The sequence below is a fragment of the Panulirus ornatus genome, chromosome 36 (genome assembly GCF_036320965.1).
Source record: "Panulirus ornatus isolate Po-2019 chromosome 36, ASM3632096v1, whole genome shotgun sequence".
NCBI classification, from domain to species: Eukaryota; Metazoa; Arthropoda; class Malacostraca; order Decapoda; family Palinuridae; genus Panulirus; species Panulirus ornatus.
The window spans coordinates 12,208,779-12,220,134 of record NC_092259.1 but is presented as its reverse complement, the minus strand read 5'-3'; the positions used below and the strand labels follow the sequence as shown (position 1 = coordinate 12,220,134).

Sequence of the window (11,356 nt, the reverse complement as noted above, 5' to 3'; positions counted from 1 at the left end):
ATTATTAATTTTTCCCCCTCCGTTGAGAAGCAGCAGTTACACTCTCCCTCCTTAAACTGCGGATTCGTTACTTCCAGACCCATTTCCCCTTGAGGCCGGAGGGATAAACACACACTCTAGATGCACGCACCCCAGTCGACGCACTCGGTGTTGTCATACCAGAGGCCGACGCTCAGGTGTGTATGTGTTCGTGCGCTGGACAAGACCAGAGCTGCGTGCGTGATGAACGCTAGGGTGTAACGGTATTGCTGAAGTCAGTGCCAACAGCAGGAGACGGTGTTGTGTTTACGTGTGTGTGTGTGTGTGTGTGTGGATAAGGCTGCCTGCCGGAGCTAGCCGAGCAGGAGGTTAGGTACCTGGTCAGGTGACGAGGCACTGCCGTGTGGGGACTGAAGTCAAGGGACGTGGCGCTCCTGGCCCTCTGTCTGAAGAGAGTGGCGTGGTTCTGCTGACCCGCTACGCTAGAGACGTGGCACTCCTCATACACACACACACACTAGTGAGGCTGTAGAGTGAAGACTGCATGTTTGGCTATGGGGGACACATACAGTGCAGGGTCGCGCTACACCGACAGCCCTGGGGCACAGTCCTGGGACACAGTTCTAGGACACAGACAGCCCTGGGACACAGTCCTGGGACACAGACAGCCCTGGGACACAGTCCCGGGACACAGTTCTAGGACACAGACAGCCCTGGGACACAGTCCTGGGACACAGACAACCCTGGGACACAGACAGTCCTGGGACACAATCCAGGGACACAGAGAGTCCTGAGACACAGACAACCCTGGGGCACAGACAGTGACTCTGAAACAAAACTTACAGTAGTAAAGATGGCTGTAACTGAGTTTGTTCTGTCGATTCTCGAAGGAGTGAGGCCGAGAGAGAGAGAGAGAGAGAGAGAGAGAGAGAGAGAGAGAGAGAGAGAGAGAGAGAGAGAGAGAGAGAGAGAGAGAGTGTTTGGGGATTCAGAGGATAATGTGGCTTAAGGGAGAGTGGGGTGAGAGAGATGTTTGGGAGAGCAGAAAGAGCAGAGGATTGACGAGGGAGAGGGTGAGGATGAGAGGCAAAGAGATATAATGGGGAAAACTGCGAGAGACGGGAGGAAAAAACTGAGAAACTAATGTGTATATATATATATATATATATATATATATATATATATATATATATATATATATATATATATATGTGTGTGTGTGTGTGTGTGTGTGTGTGTGTGTAGCTTCAAGGCTGCGCTGCATTCAGCAGCTGGGAAGTGATGCTTTCCTTAGGTTTGGAGTGAGACGTTCCACGACGAGACTCCACTTCTTCTCGTCCAGTGGCAGTGATACAACCTCGTTGACACTTCCCACATGTCCGTTAACCCTTCTCCCAGCTCCTAGCACCTGCCACGTCTCTGCTACCCTTCTCCCAGCTCCTGGCACCTGCCACATCTCTGCTACCCTTCTCCCAGCTCCTAGCACCTGCCACATCTCGCTCACCTTCTCCCAGCTCCCACGTATTGTAGGCCTCAGGTCTCCCAGCGTCGCCCCCGCCTCCTGCATCTCCCAGGGACAACTCGATATAAAATCTGCATTGCAAATGTTCGAGGAAATGCGATGTGACCCGCTGGTCATGTGGTGTGTGTGTGTGTGTGTGTGTGTGTGTGTGTGTGTGTGTGTCTGTGTCTGTGTGTCTGTGTCTGTGTGTGTGTGTGTCTGTGTGTCTGTGTGTGTGTGTGTGTGTGTGTAGCCGACTTTCCTGCACTGTTAGTGGTGATGGTGGCCTCCTGTTACACCGTTGTTGTGGCCAGAACTAACGGTGAAGGTTCTGTTGTTAGCCAGAGCCAGTGGTATAGGTGATGGGTGAGTTAATGGTGTAGATGGAAATGGTGATCAGAGCATACGGGGTAGGAAGTTCTGTTGCTGTTGGAGGTGGTGATAGGTAGGTGGGTAGAGTGTACGTTGTTTTGTAGGTGGCTTTCTTTGTGAACCCGAGGGTGTGTTTAGCAGGATTTAGTGGGACAACAGTGTAGGTAGCGCGGAGTGTAGGTAGCGAGGAGCTGTAGGCAACAGTATAGGTAGCGCGGAGTGTAGGTGGCGAGGAGCAGCTGTAGGTGGCTAGTGGAGGGACGGAACGATAGTCAGTGGCGTAGTGGGATGTAAGGTTGGAGGTGCATGTAGTGTGATAGAGGTGCCAATGGTGGCTGGGAGGTGGAGGTAGCGGGTTGGTGGGTATAGGTGGTGGAGGTATTTTGTTTTGCTCATTTTGAAACATGAGATCTGGTCGCCCTGTGTGCGGGTCCCTCTCGAAACACTCGCCAAATTATTTGGAATGATAAGCAGAATCTGCCAGGGTGGGACGCCGCCAACTTGACTCTCACATGACTTGTAAACAATAAATTCCTCTGGTTCGTTCCAGTGGTCCGAACTGTTCAGGTCCTCCTTGTATTCTGCTGGCTTTTTTATCGTGCGACAAAACATCAGTCGTCGAGTCGTAAATAGATATGTAAATTAACCTCACTAACCACACGAGACGTTTATTGTGGGAGAGGCGGGGGCGCTCAAAGGAAAACTTGACAGGTCTGCAACGGAGAGCCGACTGGCGGAGGAGGTGGAGGAGGAGGAAGACCTGCCTGCCTGCCTTACCCCCTCCACGCCCTGCCTGGGGAGGTGGCCGGCGAACACCTCCGCCTCTCATCCCCAGGCATTCCCGAAGCATTTTGTACACCGGGAGTGAGTTACGGAACCCCGGTGGCCCAACATCAAACCGCCCAGATATGTTACACCAAGATTCCTGCGTGGTACTGAATGGTCAGGCAAGACAGTTCCTCTGAAGTAGACGGTGTACGTAAAGTACACAACGACACTATAGTAAACTAGGGTACACCTCCCTGCTGCTTGAAGACGAGGTATACCTTCATTCCATTCGTAAAATAAACCACAATTTATGTAGAAAAAAAAGATATCTTGATTATCTGTCATCGGATTACCATCCAGCGGGCTATCGATCTCATCCAACCCGTTCCTGTCACTGCTGAAGACGCTTGGCTCAGGAGGAGCACTTCCCCGTGAGGAGGAGGAGGAGGAGGCCCTCCACCCTCCCCTGAAGTCCTGGGTGTGACTCACGTGTGTCTAAATATCCTGGTAACGTCCTCCCGTACGAATATCATGGGTTGCGAGATGAGGCTGTCGACGAATCTCTCTCTCTCTCTCTCTCTCTCTCTCTCTCTCTCTCTCTCTCTCTCTCTCTCAGCGGTGCCAAGTCTGGTGTGTGTCACTAACTACCGTTAAGTGCATCAGCTGTGGCACGCACACCTTGTGACGTAGGACCCAGGCAGCGGCAGAGGAGGAGCAGCCTGTTCCCTCCCGAGCGCGTCCTGCGAACGCTCACAGGGAAGTACCCATGACAAGGATATCCTTTTTACTGCAATTCCTTCAGCTCTTAAACAGCATGGAGTGTGTGTGTGGGTCACAGGGGTAAGTTGGAGCGTCCCGTCGGCCGTCGTGTTTTCTAAGGCGCTGGGGAAGTTATGTGGGAGTGTGAGGTGACTCAGGAAGGCGTGAGATTTAAAGGTTAAAGTGGGGAAAAAAAAAGGGGTGGGGGGTTGGGCTAGGTTTAAGGGAGAAGCGTATGGGTACATGAAAATGGATTAGCCCATATGGGGAATGGATAGAAGGGGGGGGGGGGAATGAACAGGGAGGGGAAAGATGGTGGGTGACACTGGAAATAAACAATGTGTTGATGGATATCCCTGGAGGATACGTCAGGGCAGGGCAGGAAACACAGTGGAAAAGACCGGAGGCTTTCACATGGTGTTGAAATGAGTGTCAGTACCACATAGGTTTTAGAACGGATTTCAGTCCCACAGTCGGTTATTTAGAGAGGGATTAAAGGATCTGAAAGGGTTTTAGATTAAGGATTTAGTCTTCCAGGGATTTTTTAGAATAGGATTTAATGAAAGGCAAAAATACTCAGCTTCTTTTTTTTTTAGTTTGTTTATATTTCTAGCTTTTTGAGCTATAGTGTCTTTAAGTCTATACGTATATTCGAAGTATAAACTTGAGGCCCACAGTTCACAGTGTGGCTGGCGTAGCATGAGAGTCGCCCCGGGATAATTTCGTCCAGATGTCTTCGTCGGAGCGTCCGTGCGTTTGTCCGTCCGTCCGTCGTCGCACCTTTACCTACGACGCAACCATGGTCGTAAGTCAACAAAGTTCCATTACCCGGATACGTCACGACCCATCACTGTGTGTGTCACGACCCATAACTGTAGTGAGGATTTTGCTTTGCCTTCCGTCGTGGATGTATGATACAGTTTGTGGTGGAACGTAAGCTTGGATAAGGACACACCTGGAAGTCGTCAGGGAGTAAGACGGTAACGAACCCCACCAGTCCGGCTGGCTCAACGCGAGCCGTGATATCGCCTCTTTACAAGGGAGGACCCGACGCAAACTTACCAGTAATTAGAGAAGAGAAATTGCTTTGTGTGGTGGTTAAGGGGGGCTCCCCTGGTGTGTGGGGCCCGTCCCGATGCCTTGAACCACCGCTGGGGTGATGTCTGGGAAGGGCGGCACACAGCCGTGTATGCCGCCCACGCCTGCCACCCCGCTGTGCCGCTCACTGATTGGTAAGTAAGTGTTGGGCGGCTTGCAGTGTCTCGGCCAGAGTAATTGTGGGTCCTGGGTCCTCTTTACCTCCTCCAGGTCACCTCCCAGCCCCATCCTCCAGGTCACCTCCCAGCCCATCCTCCAGGTCACCTCCCAGCCCCATCCTCTAGGTCACCTCCCAGCCCCATCCTCCAGGTCACCTCCCAGCCCCATCCTGCACCTCACATCTCACCCAACACCTGCAGGTTAACCTTCTACTTCCTCCTCCAGGTCACTTCCCGTCCTCCCCCCTCCTCCAGGTCACCTCCTAACAGGTTCATTAGACATGACAACACACACTGAAACCCGGTATTTACGTCGATATTGTAGGATGTCTCTATGGTGGAAAATAATGACAAAAAACAAACAACCAAACTGTTGAGAATGCGATGTGACCTTGAGGTGTGCCTCCTCGCAGGTGATGACCCCCCCTGACCTGTTGCAACGCGACCCCTGTGTGACCCACGTCCGGGGGAGAACCTTCAAGTGTGAAATGAGTTACGCCAAGTCAATAAGTGTTTACATGTCTCCAGACTCTGGCATGGGGCAGGTTCATGATTTACATTTATCCACGCCAGAGTCTGCGGGGGAACGTATGAACTGACGGAAAGACATCGCAGAACCAGACGATTTTTCTAGTCGCGTGCTTTTGTGTGTGATCAACATGGTGGAACATGAGGGAAAACGTGTATATTTTTTTCTAAGGGGATAACTATGGAAATTTTAGTATATTTGATGTGGAATCATATGGGTTTGTCTTGACTTGAAAGCTACCCTGCATCTACCACTGAGGATGAACATTGATAACTCGTACTCGTGCACTTTTCTTTTTCAGTGGTATCTTAAGCCCACTGAGTAAAACCATTGGTTAACCTTTTACCTGTTAGTAACATGCAGAGCATATTATGATGTCCTTCTTGGACTGACTGGGTCCGACGGTACGACCCTTGAGCACGACGGTACGACTCTTGAGCACGACGGTACGACCCTTGAGCACGACGGTACGACCCTTGAGCACGACGGTACGACTCTTGAGCACGATGGTACGACCCTTGAGCACGATGGTACGACCCTTGAGCACGACGGTACGACCCTTGAGCACGATGGTACGACCCTTGAATACGACGGTGCGACCCTTGAGCACGGCGGTACGACCCTTGAGCACGACGGTACGACCCTTGAGCACGATGGACGACCCTTGAATACGACGGTGCCACCCTTGAGCACGGCGGTACGACCCTTGAGCACGACGGTACGACCCTTGAGCTTGACGGTACGGCTGTTGAACGCAACGGTACGACCCTTGAGCATGACGGTACGACCCTTGAGCACGACGGTGCGATCCTTGAGCACGACGGTACGATCGATCCTTGAGCACGACGGCACGGCCCCTGAGCACGACGGTACGGCCCTTCAGCACGGCAGAACAGCCGATGAGCACGGCCGTACGACCACCACCCCACCCTCCTTGGGCATGGTGGCGTGACCTCTGACCTGACCTCTAACAGGAAATTAACTCGTCTTTGGAAACTTAAAAAGAAAACTAAGGCAAGGAGATTTACGCTTCACATTAGCAAACTTTCCGTACGACGATATTGCGACACTTGGGCCAGCAGACTCCTGGGGCCACTGAACCTTCACATTCGGGCGTAAATGTTTACTTTGTAGCAAAATTAAAGTAGAAAATACAGTGTAATAAGAGGATGTTTGTAACAATTTTATTCAACCTCAGTTTCATTAATATATATATATATATATATATATATATATATATATATATATATATATATATATATATATATATATATATATATATATATATATACATAATCACTTATATTTTAAGGTACTTATACACTAAAAATGTGATATTTGATGGTCGTTTCTGAGTTGTGATATGGTGAACTCTTGCAACATAATGGCTGATGTACATTTGTTTTCTGTGGGTTTTTTTTTTCGTAGTATTGGGTTGGTCTGAGCGTAAGCCTCCCTGGGAAGGGACGCGCGGCGAGGCTCCCGATCGATTCACATGTTTCGAGACCCAACCCGAACGCTGCTGTAACCTGCCTTATATAAGCCTGTACCATTGTATGTATGTGCCCTCTGGTATCGCAAGGGCCTGTCCATAGCATGTGTGGTTGATTGAATAGCGACTCGACCAACATAGGTACACAGTGCACGAGCGGCGAGACATTGGATGGATTCACATGCTTCGAGACTGTCCCGAAGCGGTTGTTCATTCATCAACACGTGATTGTGTTTGTGTTGTCGGTACTCACAGCGTCAGTGATGCTGATGCTGAATTTCGACTGTTGTTCGTCATGTATGTTCTTCAGTGAACAAGTCATTGGTACATAAGATTCGCGTGTTCAGTTCACAACGGCTCTGTGTTGACCTAATATCGGGAAACTGGTCCAGCTGGCAGTGTTCAGGGAGTGACGCTCTTCTGTGTCGAACCCACAGCCATCGCGGGTGAGTGAGACTCCGTTTTCTCTCGGATGATTAACATGTATTATATAACGTGAAAGGAAATTTATCTGAAAAAAGTTATATTATGAAGTTAAGATAACTACCACTTGTCGGGAGGGGGGGGGGGAGAATGTGAGAGTTAATTGGTGTGATCTTGTTGGAAGATAACTTTGAGATGTGAGGAGTGAACTAGTGTTTTGTGCGTATCATTAATGTAGCCCGAGTCTGCAACCAATGGACACGACGGTACGACTACTGAACACGACGGTACGATCCTCAGACACGACGGTACGATCCTCAAACACGAGGGTACGATCCTCAAACACGACGGTACGATCCCAAACACGACGGTACGATTCTCAGACACGACGGTACGATCCTCAGACACGACGGTACGATCCTCAGACACGACGATACGATCCTCAAACACGACGGTACGATTCTCAGACACGACGGTACGATCCTCAGACACGACGGTACGATCCTCAAACACGACGGTACGATCCTCAGACACGACGGTACGATCCTCAGACACGACGATACGATCCTCAAACACGACGATACGATCCTCAAACACGACGGTACGATCCTCAGACACGACGGTACGGCCACTGGACACGACGGTACGATCCTCAAACACGACGGTACGATCCTCAAACACGACGGTACGATCCTCAAACACGACGGTACGATTCTCAAACACGACGGTACGATCCTCAAACACGACGGTACGATTCTCAGACACGACGGTACGATCCTCAGACACGAGGGTACGATCCTCAAACACGACGGTACGATTCTCAAACACGACGGTACGATTCTCAAACACGACGGTACGATTCTCAGACACGACGGTACGATCCTCAGACACGACGATACGATCCTCAAACACGACGGTACGATCCTCAGACACGACGATACGATCCTCAGACACGACGATACGATCCTCAGACACGACGGTACGATCCTCAAACACGACGGTACGATCCTCAGACACGACGATACGATCCTCAAACACGACGGTACGATCCTCAGACACGACGGTACGATCCTCAAACACGACGGTACGATCCTCAAACACGACGGTACGATCCTCAAACACGACGGTACGATCAATGAGTATCAATGCTTGGCCTTTGGGTGAGCCACAGACCAGGTCTTCCCACACGCCACAGCCACAGACCAGGTCTTCACACACACCACACCCGCAGCCACAGACCAGGTCTTCACACACACCACAGCCGCAGCCACAGACCAGGTCTTCACACACACCACAGCCGCAGCCACAGACCAGGTCTTCACACACACCACACCCGCAGCCACAGACCAGGTCTTCCCACACGCCACAGCCACAGACCAGGTCTTCACACACACCACACCCGCAGCCACAGACCAGGTCTTCACACACACCACACCCGCAGCCACAGACCAGGTCTTCCCACACGCCACAGCCACAGACCAGGTCTTCACACACACCACACCCGCAGCCACAGACCAGGTCTTCACACACACCACACCCGCAGCCACAGACCAGGTCTTCCCACACGCCACAGCCACAGACCAGGTCTTCCCACACACCACAGCCACAGACCAGGTCTTCCCACACACCACAGCCACAGACCAGGTCTTCCTACACGCCACAGCCGCGGGCCAGGTCTTCCCACACACCACAGCCGCGGGCCAGGTCTACACACACACACCACAGCCGCAGCCACAGACCAGACGCGTCATGTTTATTTTTTTCTTTATCTTATTACTGGTCATATATTTTCCCAGATGAGAATGACAGGTAATTACACAGTAGGATTTTTGTAACCTCTATGTTCCCCCGCTCCCTTGTTATGCCACCGATTTACTCTCTCTCTCTCTCTCTCTCTCTCTCTCTCTCTCTCTCTCTCTCTCTCTCTCTCTCTCTCTCTCTCTCTCTCGGTCTCCTTGCTTCGGCAAAACACATGTACCTCCTCCCAGCTTCTTAAAAAAATTGCTTTAATCGTCTTCCTTAAATGATATATATATATGAGTTTGGTAAAGTGTGTGAAAGAAGAAAGTTAAGAGTAAATGTGAATAAGAGCAAGGTTATTAGGTACAGTAGGGTTGAGGGTCAAGTCAATTGGGAGGTGAGTTTGAATGGAGAAAAACTGGAGGAAGTGAAGTGTTTTAGATATCTGGGAGTGGATCTGTCAGCGGATGGAACCATGGAAGCGGAAGTGGATCATAGGGTGGGGGAGGGGGCGAAAATTTTGGGAGCCTTGAAAAATGTGTGGAAGTCGAGAACATTATCTCGGAAAGCAAAAATGGGTATGTTTGAAGGAATAGTGGTTCCAACAATGCTGTATGGTTGCGAGGCGTGGGCTATGGATAGAGTTGTGCGCAGGAGGATGGATGTGCTGGAAATGAGATGTTTGAGGACAATGTGTGGTGTGAGGTGGTTTGATCGAGTAAGTAACGTAAGGGTAAGAGAGATGTGTGGAAATAAAAAGAGCGTGGTTGAGAGAGCAGAAGAGGGTGTTTTGAAATGGTTTGGGCACATGGAGAGAATGAGTGAGGAAAGATTGACCAAGAGGATATACGTGTCGGAGGTGGAGGGAACGAGGAGAAGAGGGAGACCAAATTGGAGGTGGAAAGATGGAGTGAAAAAGATTTTGTGTGATCGGGGCCTGAACATGCAGGAGGGTGAAAGGAGGGCAAGGAATAGAGTGAATTGGAGCGATGTGGTATACAGGGGTTGACGTGCTGTCAGTGGATTGAATCAAGGCATGTGAAGCATCTGGGGTAAACCATGGAAAGCTGTGTAGGTATGTATATTTGCGTGTGTGGACGTGTGTATGTACATGTGTATGGGGGGGGGGGGGTTGGGCCTCTTTCTTTCGTCTGTTTCCTTGCGCTACCTCGCAAATGCGGGAGACAGCGACAAAGTATAAAAAAAAAAAAAAAAAAAAAAAAAAAAATATATATATATATATATATATATAGAATGCTTCAGTCAGTTTCAGATATTAGATACAACAGGAACTCGTAGTAAATCAGTCTGCAGTTATTTAGCCATAGGTGAATTAAAGACAGCCAGGCTCGAGGCATTTATGACAGCCAAGTATCACCACTAAGATCTTCCACACAGTCAGACACAACACTAAGAACACATCCAGGACCCGTAACAGTCCCCCCCTCACCACACATCCAGGACCCGTAACAGTCCCCCCCTCACCACACATCCAGGACCCGTAACAGTCCCCCCCTCACCACACATCCAGGACCCGTAACAGTTCCCCCCCTCACCACACATCCAGGACCCGTAACAGTCCCCCCCTCACCACACATCCAGGACCCGTAACAGTTCACCCCTCACCACACATCCAGGACCCGTAACAGTTCACCCCTCACCACACATCCAGGACCCGTAACAGTTCACCCCTCACCACAGGTAACATACATCATGGACCAGACATCCAACAGTCACTGGATGAATGAATGTCCAGTGTGTGCGCACCTGTAGACCTGCCAGTTGTGGTGGTGGTGGTTGGGTACGCCACGCCTGCGGCCCGCCGCCTCGAACAGCCTGATGGTTACAGGAGGAGCAACACAGTGTAACTTTAGTTCCCTTATCTTGCCATGGTGTGCCATCCTTTCTCTCCTTACAATCCCAGCTCTTCCAACACACTTCCACACCACCCACCACACGTCCCCACACTGCCCACAACACTGCCAACACCTTCCCACACTGCCCACGGGCGCTGCCAACAACTTCTTATCTCCTGGAGGAGGAAGAGAAAGAAATGCCCTCGTCTGCCGATACTTCTGGGAGCCATTTTAAGACCACGAGTGAACTTAGGGGCTCTTGTTTTCCGAGGGAGAATTACTCTTTTAACACAGAAATAGAAACTTTTGTTGTGTGTGTGTGTGTGTGTGTGTGTGTGTGTGTGTGTGTGTGTCTGTGTGTGTGTGTGTCTGTGTGTCTGTGTATTTTTATATATATATATATATATATATATACATATCCTTTCAAACTCGTAACCATTTTGCTTTTTCAGGGAGACTGCTCACAACCCAGCTATCGTGGGACGACCCACCAGAGAGCGACTGTTGAGGTAAGTTTCTCAAATATGGACGTAAAAGTGTGAACGCCGGGTATTGGAGGACTTTTTGTGGTACTTCAATTCAACTCGTAATTTAAGTTCCTTCCTGTGTTTGCGCGTAACACGTTTAGATGGAAGGGTTATGATGGTGAAGGGGTGGGACGAGAGTAATGTTATTCATGGA

General features: G+C 50.2%; 1 long non-coding RNA gene across 1 annotated transcript in view; it reads left to right on the top strand.

Moving 5' to 3' along the window:
• Positions 1-6,858: 6,858 nt before the first annotated feature.
• The window catches only part of LOC139760356 (uncharacterized), an 82,167-nt gene continuing 77,669 nt past the window's right edge, over positions 6,859-11,356 (top strand). The window contains exons 1-2 of the long non-coding RNA XR_011715322.1: positions 6,859-7,102; positions 11,128-11,184. This is a non-coding gene — a long non-coding RNA (uncharacterized lncRNA). The remainder of the gene's footprint in view (positions 7,103-11,127; positions 11,185-11,356) is intronic.